The sequence below is a fragment of the Globicephala melas genome, chromosome 6 (assembly GCF_963455315.2).
Source record: "Globicephala melas chromosome 6, mGloMel1.2, whole genome shotgun sequence".
NCBI classification, from domain to species: domain Eukaryota; kingdom Metazoa; phylum Chordata; class Mammalia; order Artiodactyla; family Delphinidae; genus Globicephala; species Globicephala melas.
In genome coordinates, this window is record NC_083319.1 from 22,767,054 (window position 1) to 22,787,273 (window position 20,220).

At 40.6% G+C, this 20,220-nt stretch overlaps 1 protein-coding gene across 5 annotated transcripts in view; it reads left to right on the plus strand.

Annotated features, from left to right (window-relative positions):
- LPAR1 (lysophosphatidic acid receptor 1) overlaps window positions 1-20,220 on the plus strand; it is a 169,582-nt gene that overhangs the window by 19,630 nt on the left and 129,732 nt on the right. Inside the window, exon 1 of one of the 5 annotated variants that reach the window (XM_060300631.1) lies at window positions 14,185-14,243. The exons of the other annotated variants lie outside the window; for them this stretch is intronic. The gene's annotated coding sequence lies outside the window, so the exon portion shown is untranslated. Of the gene's footprint in view, window positions 1-14,184; window positions 14,244-20,220 lie in introns of those variants that run through there. 5 annotated transcript variants of the gene reach the window in all.

Sequence of the window (20,220 nt, forward strand, 5' to 3'; positions counted from 1 at the left end):
TCCAGGAAGATTAGTCTCCACACAGCTAAGGGAAATGGTGGTAGGGGGAAGGGACTTGGAATATCCTAGGGGAGATGATTAGGACCTGAATTAAGGCAGTGATAGTGGGTTTGGAGGGAAGGAGTCAGATGTGAAAGATGTTCAGGAGGAAGAATTGACACAATTTAGTGAATGGGTAGATATGGTAGGCGAGGGAGAGTGGGGAGTAATGGTGCATGAATGGTGATTCCATTGACTAAGATGGAGAAGTAGGAGAGAGCAAGGAGGGCATGGGAAGTCTATGCTAGGGCTGCCATGACAAAGTACCACAAACTGGGTAGCTTAAACAATGGAACATTTTCTCATAACTGGAGGCTAGAAGCCCAGGATCAAGGTGTCGGCAGGGTTGGGTTTTTTTTGTTTGTTTGTTTGTTTGTTTTGTTTTTTTTTTGCGGTACGCGGGCCTCTCACTGTTGTGGCCTCTCCCGTTGCGGAGCACAGGCTCCGGACGCGCAGGCTCAGCGGCCATGGCTCACGGGCCCAAACGCTCCGCAGCATGTGGGATCTTCCCGGACTGGGGCACAAACCCGTGTCCCCTGCATCGGCAGGCGGACTCTCAACCACTGCGCCACCAGGGGAGCCCAGGGTTGGTTTTTTTTTTTGAGGCATCTCTTGGCTTGTAGATGGCCCCCTCCCTGTGTATCTTCATATGATCTTTCCTCTGTGTGCATATGTCTGTATCCCAATTTCCTCTTCTTCTGAGGACACCAGCCATATTGGATTAGCGTCCACCCTGAAGACGTCATTTTAACTTGATTACCTCATTAAAGACCCTATATCCAAATAAGGTCAGATTTTGAGGTACTAGGTGTTACGACTTCAACATATGAATCTTTGGGGACACAGTTCAGCCCCTAACAGGAAGGATGAGGAGTGTAGTTGGTACATGTTGAGTTTGAGATGCCTGTGGATGTGCAGTGGTGGTTCTGGAATGCGTTGAGAGATGTGAGAACACAGCTCAGAAAAGTGCTCCAGATTTGGTAGTTGAAACCATGGGAGTAGTTAGTGATCTTGGACCATGGTACCCAACCTTGTCTTATTTTAAGAATCACCTTGTTGGGGGAGCTTTTAAAATAAATCACATGCAGGGGTTCCACTTGAGACCCTCTGACCCCATCTTTGGGACAGACACGGGGGCAGCCACCTCGTGATTCTAATGTGCATGCAAGTTAGAGAGGAGTGTCTAGGGCATGTGATGGGTGAGCCAGAGAAGATGAATGAAAGAATGGCCCAGATCACTCAAGTGATGGCTGGAAGGGGAGAGCAGGGGGGGAAGGGCAGAATTTCAAGAGGCTTCTTGCCTGATGTCCACTGATTTCTCCGTGATGGTTGTGAATGTTATGGAGCTTATTTGAGAGGATTAAAGGCTTAGAAGAGCTACCAGGAGAAATGGAAGACAGCAAAGAGCAGTGACACCGTTAATGGCTGCTGTCGTGAGCTCTGCTGAGATGAGAAGAACTGATGAGCAGTGACATCTTCATCTTATCCATACATTTGCTCCATGGGGCCTCTGGAGGCTGTGAGTGGGGGCAGAACTAATCAGAACTGAGGTGTTAAAAGGCAGAAAGGAGTGTGTGAGGTAGCAGGCTGGTGGGGGGGTGGCCTGTGACATTTAGGCTGGATATTGTGGGAACTGAGGCTGCATGAACAGGGGAAAATGGAGGGGGCAGGAAGCTGGATATTTTGACATCCAAGGGCAGATAGAGCGTATGTGAGTGCTAACAGCTGTAGGGATGTACAGTTCCAGTTAGAAAGGGGATTTTGAAGTGCCCTGGGGGCAGTTCTGGGTAATGAGGGGCTAAGCAGAGAGGTCAGATTTGGGGGTATGTTGAAATTACTCTTGCTAATGACTTGCTTGATGACTGAGTTGTTTGAGGGTAGGAGGGATTTACTAAATAACCTTTAAGGTCCTTCCAGCCCTATGATTTAACAAAATGTCATTTGTTTTGAGCCACTGCTATCCTTTTTTTCCTCCCTTTTGTTGTTTTGGAATCCGAATACAGCAATCTGGAAAGTAACCATTTAACACTTCTCTTTTTATTGATCCCCTTGTAACTGTAAATGTTTGACAGGTTATGGCCTCTTTACATGCCGTTGGAATCTATTAGGGCACGTTTCGTAGGGTTCATACAGGGTGAAGTAGTACATTGGTCAGAAATGTCTCCACCAAACAGCTGGCTTGTGAGGTCTGTAGGGAGTAATTATGACAGGAAGGAGAGGCGTTACTGAAGTTCTTTTTAAAGGTAACGTTAGCTGGATTCATCTTTTACCGCATGGCAAAGGTCATTGTTACTACATTTACCATTTCGGGTTAGGAGTTTAACCTCTTTATTGTGGATTTGTTGGTCCTGGGCATTTTAGTTTTGCGGTAAGATGTTTTGTCTGCAGTTTGCATCTGTATTTGGAATGAGAACGAAGTATCGTTTTTAAAGCTAGGACCCAAAACAATGGAAAGAACTGTGAGGGCACATTCTGTGTTCAGTGGTAGAATTTCTTGTGGTTGTTGGAGGAGATAAATTTGACCCTCATCCTAGCATATAAAGATGACTCTTGAGTTCTTGTTGCAGCAAATGCAGACATCAACTGCTGGGATTTTGAGTTTGCTTATTTGGGGAAAAGCATTTTCTAAATCACATCAAGCTTAGTATTAATACAAGAAAGCTTGAAAATTGTAAGGGTGAAACTCCAGAGCGTTCACAAAGCTACGGGCTGAAATCCAACTGGTGTGTCTTTATGGTCACAGAAATCCCCCTCCTCTGTTGCTTGGGGTTTTACTTTTCTCCTCTCATTCCTTGCCTTCCTTTTCTTCTTTCTTCTGGCAAGTCCTCCACATTGAGCAGTTTCTCAGCTTTTTACCACCCACCTCCAAGGATCAAGTGTCAGTGAATAACTGCTTTAGGATATTTATTTCCGTAAATTCAGCCCCGTCTCATACGCTGCCCTTCCCTCATTCTCCTACTACATCCCAGATACTGTTCTCCCTGTAGGGACAAGTTTGGACTGGAACTAAAAGAAGGGATTACCAGTACTGGCTTCTAATACCAGTTTAACCATCAGTTGAAACCAGCCCAGATTGTACTGGTCACTTGGATTCTGCCTTTGTGGACCTACGGGAGATAGAGGCGGAGGGAGAATGAGAGGATGAGAGAGAATGGATGGGTTTGTGTGTGGTTAAGCGGTAATCATTTAGCGACCGTGAAGGTAGGGCATGGGTTCTTGCCTTTTACTTCGCGTCAGAATCAACAGAGAGTATGTTTAAAATGCGAAGTCCTGGACCCTCTCACAGAGATTCTGTTTCAGGCAATCTGGGAAGGGTTCAGGACTGCATTTTTAACAAACTCTACTGGTAGACCACATTTTCTTTTTTTTTTAAACATCTTTATTGGAGTATAATTGCTTTACAATGGTGTGTTAGTTTCTGCTTTATAACAAAGTGAATCAGCTATACATATACATATATCCCCATATCCCCTCCCTCTTGCGACTCCCTCCCACCCTCCCTATCCCACCCCTCTAGGTGGTCACAAAGCACCCAGCTGATCTCCCTGTGCTATGCGGCTGCTTCCCGCTAGCTATCTATTTTACATTTGGTAGTGTATATATGTCCATGCCACTCTCTCACTGCGTCCCAGCTTACCCTTCCCCCTCCCCGTGTCCTCAAGTCCATTCTCTACGTCTGCGTCTTTATTCCTGTCCTGCCCCTAGGTTCTTCATAGCCATTTATTTTTTTTTTTAGATTCCATATATATGTGTTAGCATGCTGTATTTGTTTTTCTCTTTCTGAGTTACTTCACTCTGTATGACAGACTCTAGGTCCATCCACCTCACTACAAATAACTCAACTTCGTTTCTTTTTATGGCTGAGTAATATTTCATTGTATATATGTGCCACATCTTCTTTATCCATTCGTCTGTCGCTGGACACTTAGGTTGCTTCCATGTCCTGGCTATTGTAAATAGAGCTGCAATGAACATTGTGGTACATGATTCCTTTTTTTTTTTTTTTAATATTTTTATTGGAGTATAATTGCTTTACAATGGTGTGTTAGTTTCTGCTTTATAACAAAGTGAATCAGTTATACATATACATATATCCCCATATCTCTTCTCTCTTGCGTCTCCCTTCCTCCCACCCTCCCTATCCCACCCCTCTAGCTGGTCACACAGCACCGAGCTGATCTCCCTGTGCTATGCGACTGCTTCCCACTAGCTATCTATTTTATATTTGGTAGTGTATATATGTCCATATATACACTACCACTCTCTCACTTTGTCCCAGCTTACCCTTCCCCCTTCCTGTGTCCTCAAGTCCATTCTCTAGTAGGTCTGCATCTCTATTCCTGCATGACTCTTCTTGAATTATGGTTTTCTCAGGGTATATGCCCAGAAGTGGGATTGCTGGGTCGTATGGTAGTTCTATTTTTAGTTTTTTAAGGAACGTCCGTACTGTTCTCCATAGTGGCTGTATCAGATTACATTCCCACCAACAGTGCACGAGGGTTCCCTTTTCTCCACACCCTCTCCAGCATTTATTGTTTCTAGATTTTTTGATGATGGCCATTCTGACTGGTGTGAGGTGATACCTCACTGTAGCTTTGATTTGCATTTCTCTGATGATTAATGATGTTGAGCATCCTCTCATGTGTTTGTTGGCAATCTGTATATCTTCTTTGGAGAAATGTCTATTTAGGTCTTCTGCCCATTTTTGGATTGGGTTGTTTGTTTTTTTAATATTGAGCGGCATGAGCTGCTTGTAAATTTTGGAGATTAATCCTTTGTCAGTTGCTTCATTAGCAAATATTTTCTCCCCCACATTTTCTTTGAGAAACTTTTAGGGACTTTAATTTTTTATAATTCTCAGTTTCACAGTAATAGCATATTTCAAGGCTGGACCCATTTGAAATGGCTGTTATCTCAAACTATAGACTTTATTTCATGATAGTGTGTTCTTTAAATACCTCATATCTGAAAATTAAAATGAAAGCAAGTGAGATGTAGGTTTCACCGTGTTCTGGATTGGTCAGAAGCACTCAGCAAGGGTACTGTATTGTGTTTTAGGTTGTAAAAGGGGTTGTAAAGGATCTATGAGATAGGAATTTTGAGAAAGGAAAGGAGTAAATGGGTGACTCGACCTCTACCTTTGTCTGCCTGATCCACCTTCAGGTGTTGGAAGGATGAGATTCAGTTTGATTACAGAAGAGCAGCTGAGCCCCCTGGATGGGCTTTTCAGCCGGGATGATGTGAACTATATTTAAGAGAATTTCTAGCGAGCAACCTGCCCAAGGACTTCATGGCTGGCCTTGGAAGGGAGTGAGCTTCCTGTCATTGGAAGTGTTCCAGCAGATAATGGAGAATGTAGACGAGATGAAAGCATTGGGGAAGAGGAAGAACTAGATGACCTCAGCAGTTTCCTTCCAATTGTGAGATACTACTTATTTCATGAACAGCACACTTGAAAGTTTTAGGATTCTATACAAGAATCCGAGGTGAAAATAAGACTAGGTAAACTATAGTTGGTCAATGGATTACACACCACCCTCCCTCCCTCCCTCCCTCCCTCCCTCCCTCCCTCCCTCCCTCCCTCCCTCCCTCCTTCCCTCTCCCTCCCTCCCTCCCTCCCTCCCTCTCTCTCTCTCTCTCTCTCTCTCTCTCTCTCTCTCTCTCTCTCTCTCTCTCTCACTCTCAGGCTCACAAATGATAAATGCCAGGCTGGTTTTGGGTTGCCTTTGAAGTTTATTATTTGCAGGTGTAGAAGCTCTTAGTTTTAGCTTGTAATGTTTCGAGACATGAAGTGCTCTCTTGAAGTGTCTTTGATGATTTGGTGTTTATACATCGGTTCTGCTGTGAATTTGGAAGGCACTGCAGAATCACTCTTTTAGAGATCAGACGACGGCTGGATAGAATAAATTAAAAGTTTTCTCCTGATATTTTGTAGATTCTTGTTCTTTGCCTAGGGATCTGCCTTCGGAGATCTGCTTATGGAAACGGAGTCATGGCAATTTGTGTGAACTCATGAGCCGATGTGAGGTTTTCCTATCATTAGCTAGTAACATATATTTAAAGTCACATAAAAGTATGCTGCCTATGGTCTGAATTTTTATTCCTGAATAAATTAGAGATTGAAATCTGTGGTTTCTAGTTCAAGGATATTGTACATAAACACAGAAATCATGTATCTGATGTGGATTTTGATGTCATGAAAGAGAAGTGGCAGCAGCCAGACATTATTAGCTTTTCCCCCTTTTTCTTCGTTGCATCAGTCTTCTGCCGTTATGCTGAAAGGCCGTAGTAAATGTGGACTTTCTTTCTCTAAATGCCAATAATTGTAAATTTTGAAGTGTTTTTTAGGTAGGTGGTTTTAGCCCCTACCTATCTTTTTTCCTGGTTCTCTTGCTTTCACTGCTCTTGTTCCCAAGACTCAAAATTGAGGCCAGATGTGTGTCAACATTGAGAAACCCTGACTGGCTGTCTTGTTCTCTCCCTTCTTGATATTAACGCACGAAGGAAACTGCGACACCAGGGACGGCCACCATTAGCATTCTTCTATTATTTCTGCCCGTGATTCCCCTGCACTTTCTGTATGAGATCAGCACATACTTTCGTTCTGTGCTTTAAAATTTTAACATTTAAAGGCAACACTTTCCCATAACATCGTAAGTCTCTGAAAACATTATATATAAATATATGTATATGCAGCAGATTTTAAATTTTGATTATTTTATTTTGGGGGGAGAGTAGAGTATTTTATTTATTTATTGGCACATGATTTATAAAATTTTGATTATTTGATTAAAATTATTTGTTTTTGGCTGCGTTGGGTCTTCATTGCTGCACGCGGGCTTTCTCTAGTTGCAGTGAGAGGGGGCTACTCTTAGTTGTGGTGCGCAGGCTTCTCATTGCGGTGGCTTCTCTTGTTGCAGAGCATGGGCTGTAGGTGCACGGGCTTCAGTAGTTGTGGCACACGGGCTTAGTAGTTGTGGCTCGCGGGCTCTAGAGTACAGGCGTAGTAGTTGCGGCACACGGGCTTAGTTGCTCCACGGCATGTGGGATCTTACTGGACTGGACTTGAACTCGTGTCCCCTGCATTGGCAGGTGGATTCTTAACCACTGTGCCACCAGGGAAGTCCAAAAATTTTGATTATTATTATTATTTTTCCCTAATAAACCAGAACAATGTCTTTTTTATTAAGTATATATAATATCATATCTAAATGTTTTCCTGTAAGAAAAGAAAAAGAAAGATGCAGTTTTTGAAGAAACACCCATGTGTTTGTGAAAAACTGGTAAGGAGAATTGCAATGTCCCTATTTTGCGGCCTGTGATATTTATCTATTTATTTACATCTTTATTGGAGTATAATTGCTTTACAATGGTGTGTTAGTTTCTGCTTTATAACAAAGTGAATCAGTTGTACATATACATGTGGCCCCATATCTCTTCCCTCTTGCATCTCCCTCCCTCCCACGCTCCCTATCCCACCACTCCAGGTGGTCACAAAGCACCGAGCTGATCTCCCTGTGCTATGTGGCTGCTTCCCACTAGCTATCTATTTTATATTTGGTAGTGTATATATGTCCATGCCACTCTCTCACTTTGTCCCAGCTTACCCTTCCCACTCCCCGTATCCTCAAGTCCATTCTCTAGTAGGTCTGCATCTTTATTCCCATCTTGCCCCTAGGTTCTTCATGACCTTTTTTTTTGATTCCATATATATGTGTTAGCATACGATATTTTTTTTCTCTTTCTGACTTACTTCACTCTGTGTGACAGTCTCTAGGTCCATCCACCTCGCTACAAATAACTCAGTTTCGTTCCCTTTCATGGTTGAGTAATATTCCATTGTAGATATGTGCCACATCTTCTTTATCCATTCATCTGTTGATGGACACTTTGGTTGCTTCCATGTCCTGGCTATTGTAAATAGAGCTGCAATCAACATTTTGGTACATGACTCTTTTTGAGTTATGGTTTTCTCAGGGTATATGCCCAGTAGTGGGATTGCTGGGTCGTATGGTAGTTCTATTTTTAGTTTTTTAAGGAACGTCCGTACTGTTCTCCATAGTGGCTGTATCGGTTTACATTCCCACCAACAGTGCACGAGGATTCCCTTTTCTCCACACCCTCTCCAGCATTTATTGCTTCTAGATTTTTTGATGATGGCCATTCTGACTGGTGTGAGATGATATCTCATTGTAGTTTTGATTTGCATTTCTCTAATGATTAATGATGTTGAGCATTCTTTCATGTGTCTGTTCGCAATCTGTATTTCTTCTTTGAAGAAATGTCTATTTAGGTCTTCTGCCCATTTTTGGATTGGGTTGTTTGTTTTTTTAATACTGAGCTGCATGAGCTGCTTGTAAATTTTGGAAATTAATCCTTTGTCAGTTGATTGATTTGCAAATATTTTCTCCCATTCTGAGGGTTTTCTTTTCGTCATGTTTATGGTTTCCTTTGCTGTGCAAAAGCTTTGAAGTTTCATTAGGTCCCATTTGTTTATTTTTGTTTTTATTTCCATTTCTCTAGGAGGTGGGTCAAAAAGGATCTTGCTGTGATTTATGTCACAGAGTGTTCTGCCTATGTTTTCCTCTAAGAGTTTGATGGTGTCTGGCCTTACATTCTGGTCTTTAATCCATTTTGAGTTTATTTTTGTGTATGGTGTTAGAGAGTGTTCTAATTTCACTCTTTTACATGTAGCTGTCCAGTTTTCCCAGCACCACTTATTGAAGAGGATTTCTTTTCTCCATTGTATATTCTTACCTCCTTTATCAAAGATAAGGTGACCATATGTGCGTGGGTTTATCTCTGGGCTTTCTATCCTGTTCCATTGATCTATATTTCTGTTTCTGTGCCAGTACCATAGTGTCTTGATTACTGTAGCTTTGTATTATAGTCTGAAGTTAGGGAGCCTGATTACTCTAGCTCTGTTTTTCTTTCTCAAGATTGCTTTGGCTATTCGGGGTCCTTTGTGTTTCCATACAAATTGTGAAATTTTTTGTTCTAGTTCTGTGAAAAATGCCATTGGTAGTTTGATAGGAATTGCATTGATTCTGTACATTGCTTTGGGTAGTATAGTCATTTTCACAATGTTGATTCTTCCAGTCCAAGAACATGGTATGTCTCTCCATCTATTTGGATCATCTTTAATTTCTTTCATCAGTGTCTTATAATTTTCTGCATACAGGTCTTTTGTCTCCTTAGGTAGGTTTATTCCTAGATATTGTGTTCTTTTTGTTGCAATGGTAAATGGGAGTGTTTTCTTAATTTCACTTTCAGATTTTTTAACATTAGTGTATAGGAATGCAAGAGATATCTGTGCATTAATTTTGTATCCTGCTACTTTACCAAATTCATTGATTGGCTCTAGTAGTTTTCTGGTAGCATCTTTAGGATTCTCTATGTATAGTATCATGTCATCTGCAAACAGTGACAGCTTTACTTCTTCTTTTCCTATTTGGATTCCTTTTATTTCTTTTTCTTCTCTGTTTGCTGTGGCTAAAACTTCCAAAACTATGTTAAATAACAGTGGTGAGAGTGGGCAACCTTGTCTTGTTCCTGATCTTAGTTGACATGGTTTCAGTTTTTCACCACCGAGAACAATGTTGGCTGTGGGCTTGTCATATATGGCCTTTATTAGGTTGAGGTAAGTTCCCTCTGTGCCTACGTTCTGGAGGGTTTTTTATCATAAATGTGTGTTGAGTTTTGTCAAAAGCTTTCTCTGCATCTATTGAGATGATCATATGGTTTTTCTCCTCCAGTTTGTTAATATGGTGTATCACGTTGCTTGATTTGCGTATATTGAAGAATCCTTGCATTCCTGGGATAAACCCCACTTGATCATGGTGTATGATCCTTTTAATGTGCTGTTGGATTCTGTTTGCTAGTATTTTGTTCAGGATTTTTGCACCTACATTCATCAGTGATATTGGCCTGTAGTTTTCTTTCTTTGTGACATCTTTGTCATCTTTTGGTATCAGAGTGATGGTGGCTTCATAGAATGAGTTTGGGAGTGTTCCTCCCTCTGCTATATTTTGGAAGAGTTTGAGAAGGATAGGTGTTAGCTCTTCTCTAAATGTTTGATAAAATTCACCTGAGAAGCCCTCTGGTCCTGGCCTTTTGTTTGTTGGAAGATTTTTAATCACAGTTTCAATTTCAGTGCTTGTGATTGGCCTGTTCATATTTTCTATTTCTTCCTGGTTCAGTCTTGGAAGTTTGTGCATTTTTAAGAATTTGTCCATTTCTTCCAGGTTGTCCATTTTATTGGCATATAGTTGCTTGTAGTAGCCTCTCATGATCCTTTGTATTCCTGCAGTGTCAGTTGTTACTTCTCCTATTTCATTTCTAATTCTGTTGATTTGAGTCTTCTCCCTTTTTTTCTTGATGAGTCTGGCTAATGGTTTATCAATTTTGTTTATCTTCTCAAAGAACCAGATTCTAGTTTTATTGATATTTGCTATCATTTCCTTCATTTCTTTTTCATTTATTTCTGATGTGATCTTTATGAGTTCTTTCCTTCTGCTAACTTTGGGTTTTTTTTTTGTTCTTCTTTCTCTAATTGTTTTAGGTGTAAGGTTAGGTTGTTTATTGAGATGTTTCTTGTTTCTTTTTTTTTTTTTTTTTTGCCGTACGCGGGCCTCTCACTGTTGTGGCCTCTCCTGTTGCGGAGCACAGGCTCTGGATGCGCAAGCTCAGTGGCCATGGCTCACAGGCGCAGCTGCTCCGCGGCATGTGGGATCTTCCCAGACCGGGGCACGAACCCGTGTCCCCTGCATCGGCAGGTGGACTCTCAACTGCTGCACCACCAGGGAAGCCCTCTTGTTTCTTAAGGTAGGATTGTATTGCTATAAACTTCCCTCTTAGAACTGCTTTTGCTGCATCCCATAGGTTTTGGGTCATCATGTTTTCATTGTCATTTGTTTCTAGGTATTTTTTGATTTCCTCTTTGATTTCTTCAGTGATCTCTTGGTTATTAAGTAGAGTTGTTTAGCCTCCTTGTGTTTGTATTTCTTACAGATTCTTTCCTGTAATTGATATCTAGTCTCATAGCATTGTGGTCAGAAAATATACTTGATACGATTCAGTTTTCTTAAATTTACCAGCACTTGTTTTGTGACCCAAGAGATGATCTATCCTGGAGAATGTTCCATGAGCACTTGAGAAGAATGTGTATTCTGTTGTTTTTGGAAGGAACATCCTATAAATATCAATTAAGTCCATCTTGTTTAATGTATCATTTAAAGCTTGTGTTTCCTTATTTATTTTCATTTTGGATGATCTGTCCATTAGTGAAAATGGGGTGTTAAAGTCCCCTACTATGATTGTGTTACTGTTGATTTCCGCTTTAATGGCTGTTAGTATTTGCCTTATGTGTTGAAGTGCTTCTATGTTGGGTGCATAAATATTTACAATTGTTATATCTTCTTCTTGGATTGATCCCTTGATCATTTTGTAGTGTCCTTTTTTGTCTCTTGTAATAGTCTTTGTTTTAAAGTCTATTTTGTGTGATATGAGAATTGCTACTCCAGCTTTCTTTTGATTTCCATTTGCATGGAATATCTTTTTCCATCCCCTCACTTTCAGTCTGTATGTGTCCCTAGGTCTGAAGTGGGTCTCTTGTAGACAGCATATATACAAGTCTTGTTTTTGTATCCATTCAGCCAGTCTATGTCTTTTGGTTGGAGCATTTAATCAGTTTACATTTAAGGTAGTTATCAATATGTATGTTCCTATTACCATTTTCTTAATTGTTTTGGGTTTATTATTGTAGGTCTTTTCCTTCTCTTGTGTTTCCTGCCTTGAGAAGTTCCTTTAGCATTTGTTGTAAAGCTGGTTTTGTGGTGCTGAATTCTCTTAGCTTTTGCTTGTCTGTAAAGGTGTTAATTTCTCCATCAAATCTGAATGAGATCCTTGCAGGGTAGGGTAATCTTGGTTGTTGGTTTTTCTCCTTCATCACTTTAGATATGTCCTGCTACTCACTTCTGGCTTGCAGAGTTTCTGCTGAAAGAGCAGCTGTTAACCTTATGGGGATTCCCTTATGTGTTATTTGTTGTTTTCCCCTTGCTGCTCTTAATATGTTTTCTTTGTATTTAATTTTTGATAGTTTGATTAATATGTGTCTTGGCATGCTTCTCCTTGGATTTATCCTGTATGGGACTCTCTATGCTTCCTGGACTTGATTAACTATTTCCTTTCCCATATTAGGGAAGTTTTCAACTATAATCTCTTCAAATATTTTCTCAGTCCCTTTTCTATTCTTCTGGGACCCCTGTAATTCGAATGTTGGTGCGTTTGTTGTTGTCCCAGAGGTCTCTGAGACTGTCCTCAAATCTTTTCATTCTTTTACCTTTATTCTGCTCTGTAGTAGTTATTTCTGCTATTTTATCTTCCAGGTCACTTATCTGTTGTTCTGCCTCAGTTATTCTGCTATTGATCCCTTCTAGAGAATTATTAATTTCATGTATTGTGTTGTTCATCACTTTTTGTTTGCTCTTTAGTTCTTCTAGGTCCTTGTTAAACGTTCCTTGTATTTTCTCCATTCTGTTTCCAAGATTTTGGATCATCTTTACTATCATTATTCTGAATTCTTTTTCAGGTAGACTGCTTATTTCCTCTTCAGTTGTTAGGTCTGGTGGGTTTTTGCCTTGCTCCCTCCTCTGCTGTGTGTTTCTCTGTCTTCTGATTTTGCTTAACTTACTGTGTTTGGGGTCTCCTTTTCGCAGGGTGCAGGTTCGTAGTTTCCTTTGTTTTTGGTGTCTGTCCCCAGTGGCTAAGGTTGGTTCAGTGGGTTGTGTAGGCTTCCTGGTGGAGGGGACTAGTGCCTGTGTTCTGGTGGATGAGGCTGGATCTTGTCTTTCTGTTGGGCAGGTTCATGTCTGGTGGTGTGTTTTGGGGTGTCTGTTGCCTTATTATGATTTTAGGCAGCCTCTGTGCTAATGGATGGGGTTGTGTTCCTGTTTTGCTAGTTGTGTGTCGTGGGATGTCCAGCACTGTAGCTTGCTGGTCATTGAGTGGAGCTGGGTCTTGTCGTTGAGATGGAGATCGCTGGGAGGTTTTCCCCATTTGATATTGTGTGAAGCTGGGAGGTCTCTTGTGGACCAGTGTCCTGAAGTTGGCTCTCCCACCTCTGTGGCACAGCACTGACGCCTGGAAGGAGCACTGAAAGCCTGTCCTCCACACGGCTCAGAACAAAAGGGAGGAAGAAAAGAAAGAAAGAAGATAAAATAAAATGAAGTAAAATAAAATTATTAAGAAAAATTTTTAAGCAATAAAAAAAAAAAGGAGAAAAAATGGACAGAACCCTAGTACAAATGGTAAAAACAAAGCTATACAGACAAAATCACACACAGAAGCATACACATACACATTCACAAAAAGAGAAAAAGGGAAGAAAATATATATATTGTTGCTCCCAAAGTCCACCTTCTCATTTTGGGATGATTCGTTGTCTATTCAGGTATTCCACAGATACAGGGTACATCAAGTCGATTGTGGAGATTTAATCTGCTGAGGCTGCTGGGAGAGATTTCCCTTGCTCTTCGTTGTTCGCACAGCTCCTGGGATTCAGCTTTGGATTTGGCCCTGCCTCTGCGTTTAGGTCGCCTGAGGGCATCTGTTCTTCGCTCAGACAGGATGGGGTTAAAGGAGCAGCTGATTCGGGGGCTCTGGCTCACTCAGGCTGGGGGTGGGGGGGGTTCGGATGCGGGGCGAGCCTGCGGCAGCAGAGGCCAACATGACGTTGCACCAGCCTGAGGCGCGCCGTGCGTTCTCCTGGGGAAGTTGTCCCTGCATCACGGGACCCTGGCAGTGGCGGGCTGGACAGGCTCCCGGGAGGGGGGTGTGGATAGTGACCTGTGCTGCACACAGCCTTCTTGGTGGCGGCAGCAGCAGCCTTAGAGTCTCATGCCCGTCTCTGGGGTCCGCGCTAATAGCCACGGCTCATGCCCATCTCTGGAGCTCCTTTAAGCAGCGCTCTTAATCCCCTCTACTCGTGCACCAGGAAACAAAGAGGGAAGAAAAAGTCTTGCCTCTTCAGCAGCTGCAGGCTTTTTCCTGGACTCCCTCCCAGCTAGCCGTGGCGCACTAACTCTCTGCAGGCTGTGTTCACGTGCCAACCCCAGTCCTCTCCCTGGGATCTAAGCTCCGAAGCCGGAGCCTCAGCTCCCAGCCCCGCCTGCCCCGGCGGGTGAGCAGACAAGCCTCTCAGGCTGGTGAGTGCTGGTCGGCACCGATCCTCTGTGTGGGAATCTCTCCATTTTGCCCTCCGCACCCCTGTTGCTGCGCTCTCCTCCGTGGCTCTGAGGCTTCCCCCCTCCGCCACCCGCAGTCTCCGCCCACGAAGGGGCTTCCTAGTGTGTGGAAACCTTTCCTCCTTCACGGCTCCCTCCCAGTGGTGCAGGTCCCGTCCCTATTCTTTTGTCTGTTTTTCTTTTTTCTTTTGCCCTACCCAGGTACATGGGGAGTTTCTTGCCTTTTGGGAGGTCTGAGGTCTTCTGCCAGCGTTCAGTAGGTGTTCTGTAGGAGTTGTTCCACGTGTAGATGTATTTCTGATGTATTTGTGGGGAGGAAGGTGATCTCCGCGTTTTACTCTTCCGCCATCTTCAAGCTCTCATGTCTTGATTATTTTAAAATGAGGTTTTCTTGCACAAAAGTTTACCTGCAATCTATGGCCAGATGACCCACCTGTGTATCCACATGCATATGTTAAAAATTGTTTTCTTAATTGTGAAACAATAATTGTGTAAAATATAAGCAATAGAAACAATATAACAAATGAAAATTTGTAAAATACACAAAAATTATAAACCATGTAACTAAGCATCCAAAATAAAAGCACTTTTAATGTTTTCAAATACCAACTCTTTCCCCCTCTGCATTTGTGCTTATAATTTGTTTGGTCATTGATTAGAAACTGTAGGGGAAAATCCAAATTCTTACGAACTAGGAATATTAGCTGTTAATATCTTTGGTATATGTCTCTTCATATATTAAAAGACATTGATGCATTTCATATTGTTAAAATTTTAATATTTAGTAACTTTTCTTATTTTAAAAATGATACATGTACAGTTCAGAACCTCTGGAAAAGATAAAAAGCATAAAGCAAATGCTGACAGAAGTCTTTCCACTTAAAAATAAACATTAACCATTTTTAAACCATTATTTTCAAGTATGTACATGTCTATAAATGCATATTTTTTAAATAGGTCTTTATTGGAGTATAAGTGCTTCACAGTACTGTGTCAGTTTCTGTTGTACAGCAAAGTGAATCAGCCATATGCATACATATGTCCCCATATCCCCTCCCTCTTGAACTTCCCTCCCATCCTCCCTATCCCACTCCTCTAGGTCATTGCAAAGCACGGAACTGATCTCCCTGGGCTATGCTGCTGCTTCCCACTAGCTAACTATTTTACATTTGGTAGTATATATATGTCAGTGTTAGTCTCACTTTGCCCCAGCTTCCCCCTTCCACCTCATGTTCTCAAGTGCATTCTGTATGTCTACATCTTTATTCCTGTCTTGCAACTAGGTTCATCAGTATCATTTTGTTTTTTGGGTTTTTTTTACATTCCATATGTACGCATTAGCATACAGTATTTGTTTTTCTCTTTCTGACTTAATTCACTTTGTACGACAGACTCTAGGTCCATCCACCTCACTACAAAGAAGTCAATTTTGTTCCTTTTTATGGCTGTGTAATATTGCATTGTATATATGTGCCACATCTTCTTTATCCATTCATCTGCCGATGGACACTAGGTTGCTTCCGTGTCCTGGCTATTGTAAGTAGGGCTGCAATGAACATTGTGGTAAATGTGTCTTTTTGAATTATGGTTTTCTCAGGGTATATGCCCAGTACTGGGATTGCTGGATCATATGGTAGTTCTATTTTTAGTTTTTTAAGCAACCTCCATACTGTTTTCCATAGTGGTTGTATCAATTTACATTCCCACCAACAGTGCATGACGGTTCCCTTTATAACACACCCTTTCCAGCATTTATTATTTTTAGATTTTTTGATAATGGTCATTCTGACTGGTATGAGGTGATACCTCATTGTAGTTTTGATTTGCATTTTTCTAATAAATAATGATGTTGATCATCTTTTCATGTGCCTTTTGGCCATCTGTATGTCTTCCTTGGTGAAATGTCTATTTAGATCTTCTGCCTATTTTTTAAGTGGATTGTTTGTTTTTTTGATATTGAGCTCCATGAGCTGTTTGTATATTTTGGAGATTAATGCTTTGTCTGTTGTTTCATTTGCAAATGTTTTCTCCCATTCTGAGGGTTGTCTTTTCGTCTTGTTTATGGTTTCCTTTGTTGTGCAAAAGCTTTTAAGTTTAATTAAGTCCCATTTAAAAATTTTTTTTATTTTTGTCACCCTAGGAGGTGGGTCAAAAAAGATCTTGTCAAAGGGTGTTTTTCCTATGTTTTCCTCTAAGAGTTTTATAGTGTCTGGTCTTACATTTAAGTCTTTAATCCATTTTGAGTTTATTTTTCTGTATGGTGTTAGGTAGTGTTCTAATTTCATTCTTTTACATGTAGCTGTCCAGTTTTCCCAGCACCACTTATTGAAGAGGCTGTCTTTTCTCCATTGTGTGTTCTTGCCTCCTTTGTCATAAATTAGGTGCCCATATGTGTGTGGGTTTATCTCTGGGCCTTCTATTCCTGTACCATTGATCTATATTTCTGTGTTTGTGCCAGTACCATACTGTCTTGATTACTGTAGCTTTGTGGTATAGTTTGAAGTCAGGGAGCCTGATTCCTCCAGCTCCATTTTTCTTTCTCAAGATTGCTTTGGCTGTTTGTGGTCTTTTGTGTTTCCATACAAATTATAAAATTTTTTGTTCTAATTCTGTGAAGAATGCCATTGGTAGTTTGATAGGGATTGCATTGAATCTGTAGATTGCTTTGGGTAGTATAGTCATTTTCACAATATTGATTCTTCCAATCCAAGAACATGGTATATTTCTCCATCTGTTTATGTCGTCTTTGATTTCTTTCATCAGTGTTTTATCATTTTCTGAGTACAAGTCTTTCACCTCCTTAGGCAGGTTTTTTCCTAGGTATTTTATTCCTTTTGTTACTGTGGTAAATGGGAGTGTTTTCTTAATTTCTCTTTCTGATTTTTCATTGTTGATGTATAGGAATGCCAGAGATTTCTATGCATTAATTTTGTATCCTGCAACCTTACCAGATTCATTGATTAGTTCTAGTAGTTTTCTGTTGGCATCTTTAGGATTTTCTATGTATAGTGTCATGTCATCTGCAAACAATGACAGTTTTACTTTTTTTCCAATTTGTATTCCTTTTATTTTTCCTCTCTGATTGCTGTGGCTAGGACTTCCAAAACTATGTTGAATAAGAGTGGCCAGAGTGGCCACCCTTGTCTTATTCCTAATCTTAGTGGAAATGCTTTCAGTGTTTGACCATTGAGTATGATGTTTGCTGTGGGTTTGTCATATATGGCCTTTATTACGTTGAGGTAGGTTCCCTCTATGCCCATTTTCTGGAGAGTTTTTATCATAAATGGTGTTGAATTTTGTCAAAAGCTTTTTCTGCTTCTATTGAGATGATCATATGGTTTTTATTCCTTAATTTGTTAATGTGGTGTATTGTATTGATTGATTTGTGTATATTGAAGAATCCTTGCATCCCTTGGATAAATCCCACTTGATCATGGTGTATGATCCTTTTAATGTGTTGTTGGATTCTGTTTGCTAGTGTTGTGTTCAGGATTTTTGCATCTGTGATATTGGTCTATAATTTTTTTGTGACATGTTTTTCTGGTTACTATCAGGGTGATGGTGGCTTCTTAGAATGAATTTGAGAGTGTTTCTCCCTTTGCAATTTTTTGGAAGAGCTTGAGAAGGATGGTTGTTAGCTCTTCTCTAAATGTTTGATAGAATCCACGTGTGAAGCCAATTGGTCCTGGACTTTTGTTTGTTGGAAGATTTTTAATTATGGTTTCAAAATCATTACTTGGGATAGTAAATGCATACTTAAAAAAAATAAAAGTACTAGAGTATATATTGCTTTGTAGGGTTTTTTGTGGTTTCGCTTTTTTTTTAACTTAGAAATGTATCAAATATTTTTTGTCAGTAAATGCACTATTAAGTTTGTTTTGGTGTGAATTTCTTTTTGTTGATCTTGCTGTTTCCTGTATCTGAGGATTCATGTCTACCACCAGTTCTGGTTCATTTTTGTCCATTATTTCTTTGAGTAACACTTCTGTTCTGGCAGTTCTGTGGTTCTGGATCCCCACTTAGATGATTATGAGACCTTTTCAATATCATTCCTGCCTCTGAACCTCACTTTCAAATTCTCATCTCTGTGCCTCTGTCCTCCATTCTGTGTAATTTTTTTTTTTTTTTGTAGTAAGTCTCATTTACTGATTTTCTCATTGGTTGCACTTAATCAGGTAGTTATCTCACACAGTGAGTTATGGTTTTCATTTCTAGAAACTCTGAATCTTTTTCAAATTCGTGTCTTGTAAAATGTACCATTCCTTTACTGTATCCTCTTTTATTGTTAAACATATTAAGCATTTTACTTTTACGGTCTGTATCTGATAATTCCATTTTCTGTAAACTTTGTAGGTCTGATTCTGCTATTTGTTGTTTTTGATGACTCTGGTATGTGCTGACCTGCTTCCTCATGTGTTCTGTGATTTTTTTTTTTTTTTTTTGATGTGAGCTCATGTTTCTAAGAAGTTTTCCTCTAGTAATTCTTTGAGAACTTAAAGTGAAATACAAAGAACTTGTATTTGCTTCTACTGATGCCTTAAGGGCACTATCAACTCATGTCCACATCAGTTTAAATATCCCAGTTGAGGTTTTTGGGTAGCCACAGCAGTAGTATGAATTTAGGCTCCCAGTGTATTAGGGGCAAATGTCTGGATAGAAATTCTCAGAGGAGGCACCTTCCTGCTTAGATCCAAATCTGAGACAGTCATGTTTCTTTATCCTCTCCCTATGTGACATGGGTCAGTACTTTTCCCCCTTGTTCACCTGTTGAGGGTGGGATGTCCCAGCTTTTTGATCTGACTTCGACTTCCCACTTGATTTCTGCTTGTAAAAGTCACAACCAGAGGTCACGTGGGATTGGGATATAACTGGTTGCTAAGTTATGTGTTCTTTTACCTTGACATAATTTGGCTTCTCAGGGGGTTCATTACTTTTTTAACCAACTTGGCTAAGCATTTAAAAAGGTAGGTAGGGATGTGTGCACGTATGTGCGCGTGCACGTACGTGCGCGCGCACGTGTGTGTGTGTGTATGTTACATATGTGTTCATACACCCAGCAGTTTTAGGTGTTTTTGTAGTAGGAGGGTTTTCAGGGTATTTTGTCCTCAGTATTCCTGGAAAGGAAGTCTACAGTATGACTTTTTTTTTTTCTTTTTGCTGTACGTACGTGGGCCTCTCACTGTTGTGGCTTCTGCCGTTGCGGAGCACAGGCTCTGGATGCGCAGGCTCAGTGGCCATGGCTCACGGGCCCAGCCGCTCCGCAGCATGTGGGATCTTCCCAGACCGGGGCATAAACCCGTGTCCCCTGCATCGGCAGGCGGACTCTCAACCACTGCGCCACCAGGGAATCCCTGATTACATTTTTATTTACTTAAATAATCCTCTTCCTTGGGACCTTAAGGTTGCTTTCAATTTTTGTTGCAAAGGATATCCTCATATAGATATCTTAGCATAGATGGCTGATTATTTCCTCAAGATAAATAGCTTGAAGCAAAATTGCTAGGTCAAAGGGTATGCTTGTTTGGTTTTTGATAGATATTGCCATAGTCATCCTGAAGTATGAGGAGCATTGCTCCACATTGAAACTCCTGAACACAGCACTTGAAAGTACCATACTTCACTAACCCCTGAGTGTTATAAGTTTAAACAAATCATCAGTGTATCGGGGGAGATGACATTTTATTTTTAAAACTCAGATTTCTTTGATCATTGGAGAGGTTAAGCACAACTTTTTCTTAGCATTGAATGTTTGTATTTCTCATAAATTTCCAGTTCATCTTTACAATCATTTTTCTACTGGGATGCTCATGAGTAAGTTTTTTTTAATTCATTTAAATTATATACTTAATATATATGTACTACTTCTTTTTAAAACTTTTGAGATATTAATAGCTTTTCATATAATGTAAGACATCGTTCCAGTGTGCATCTCTTTATT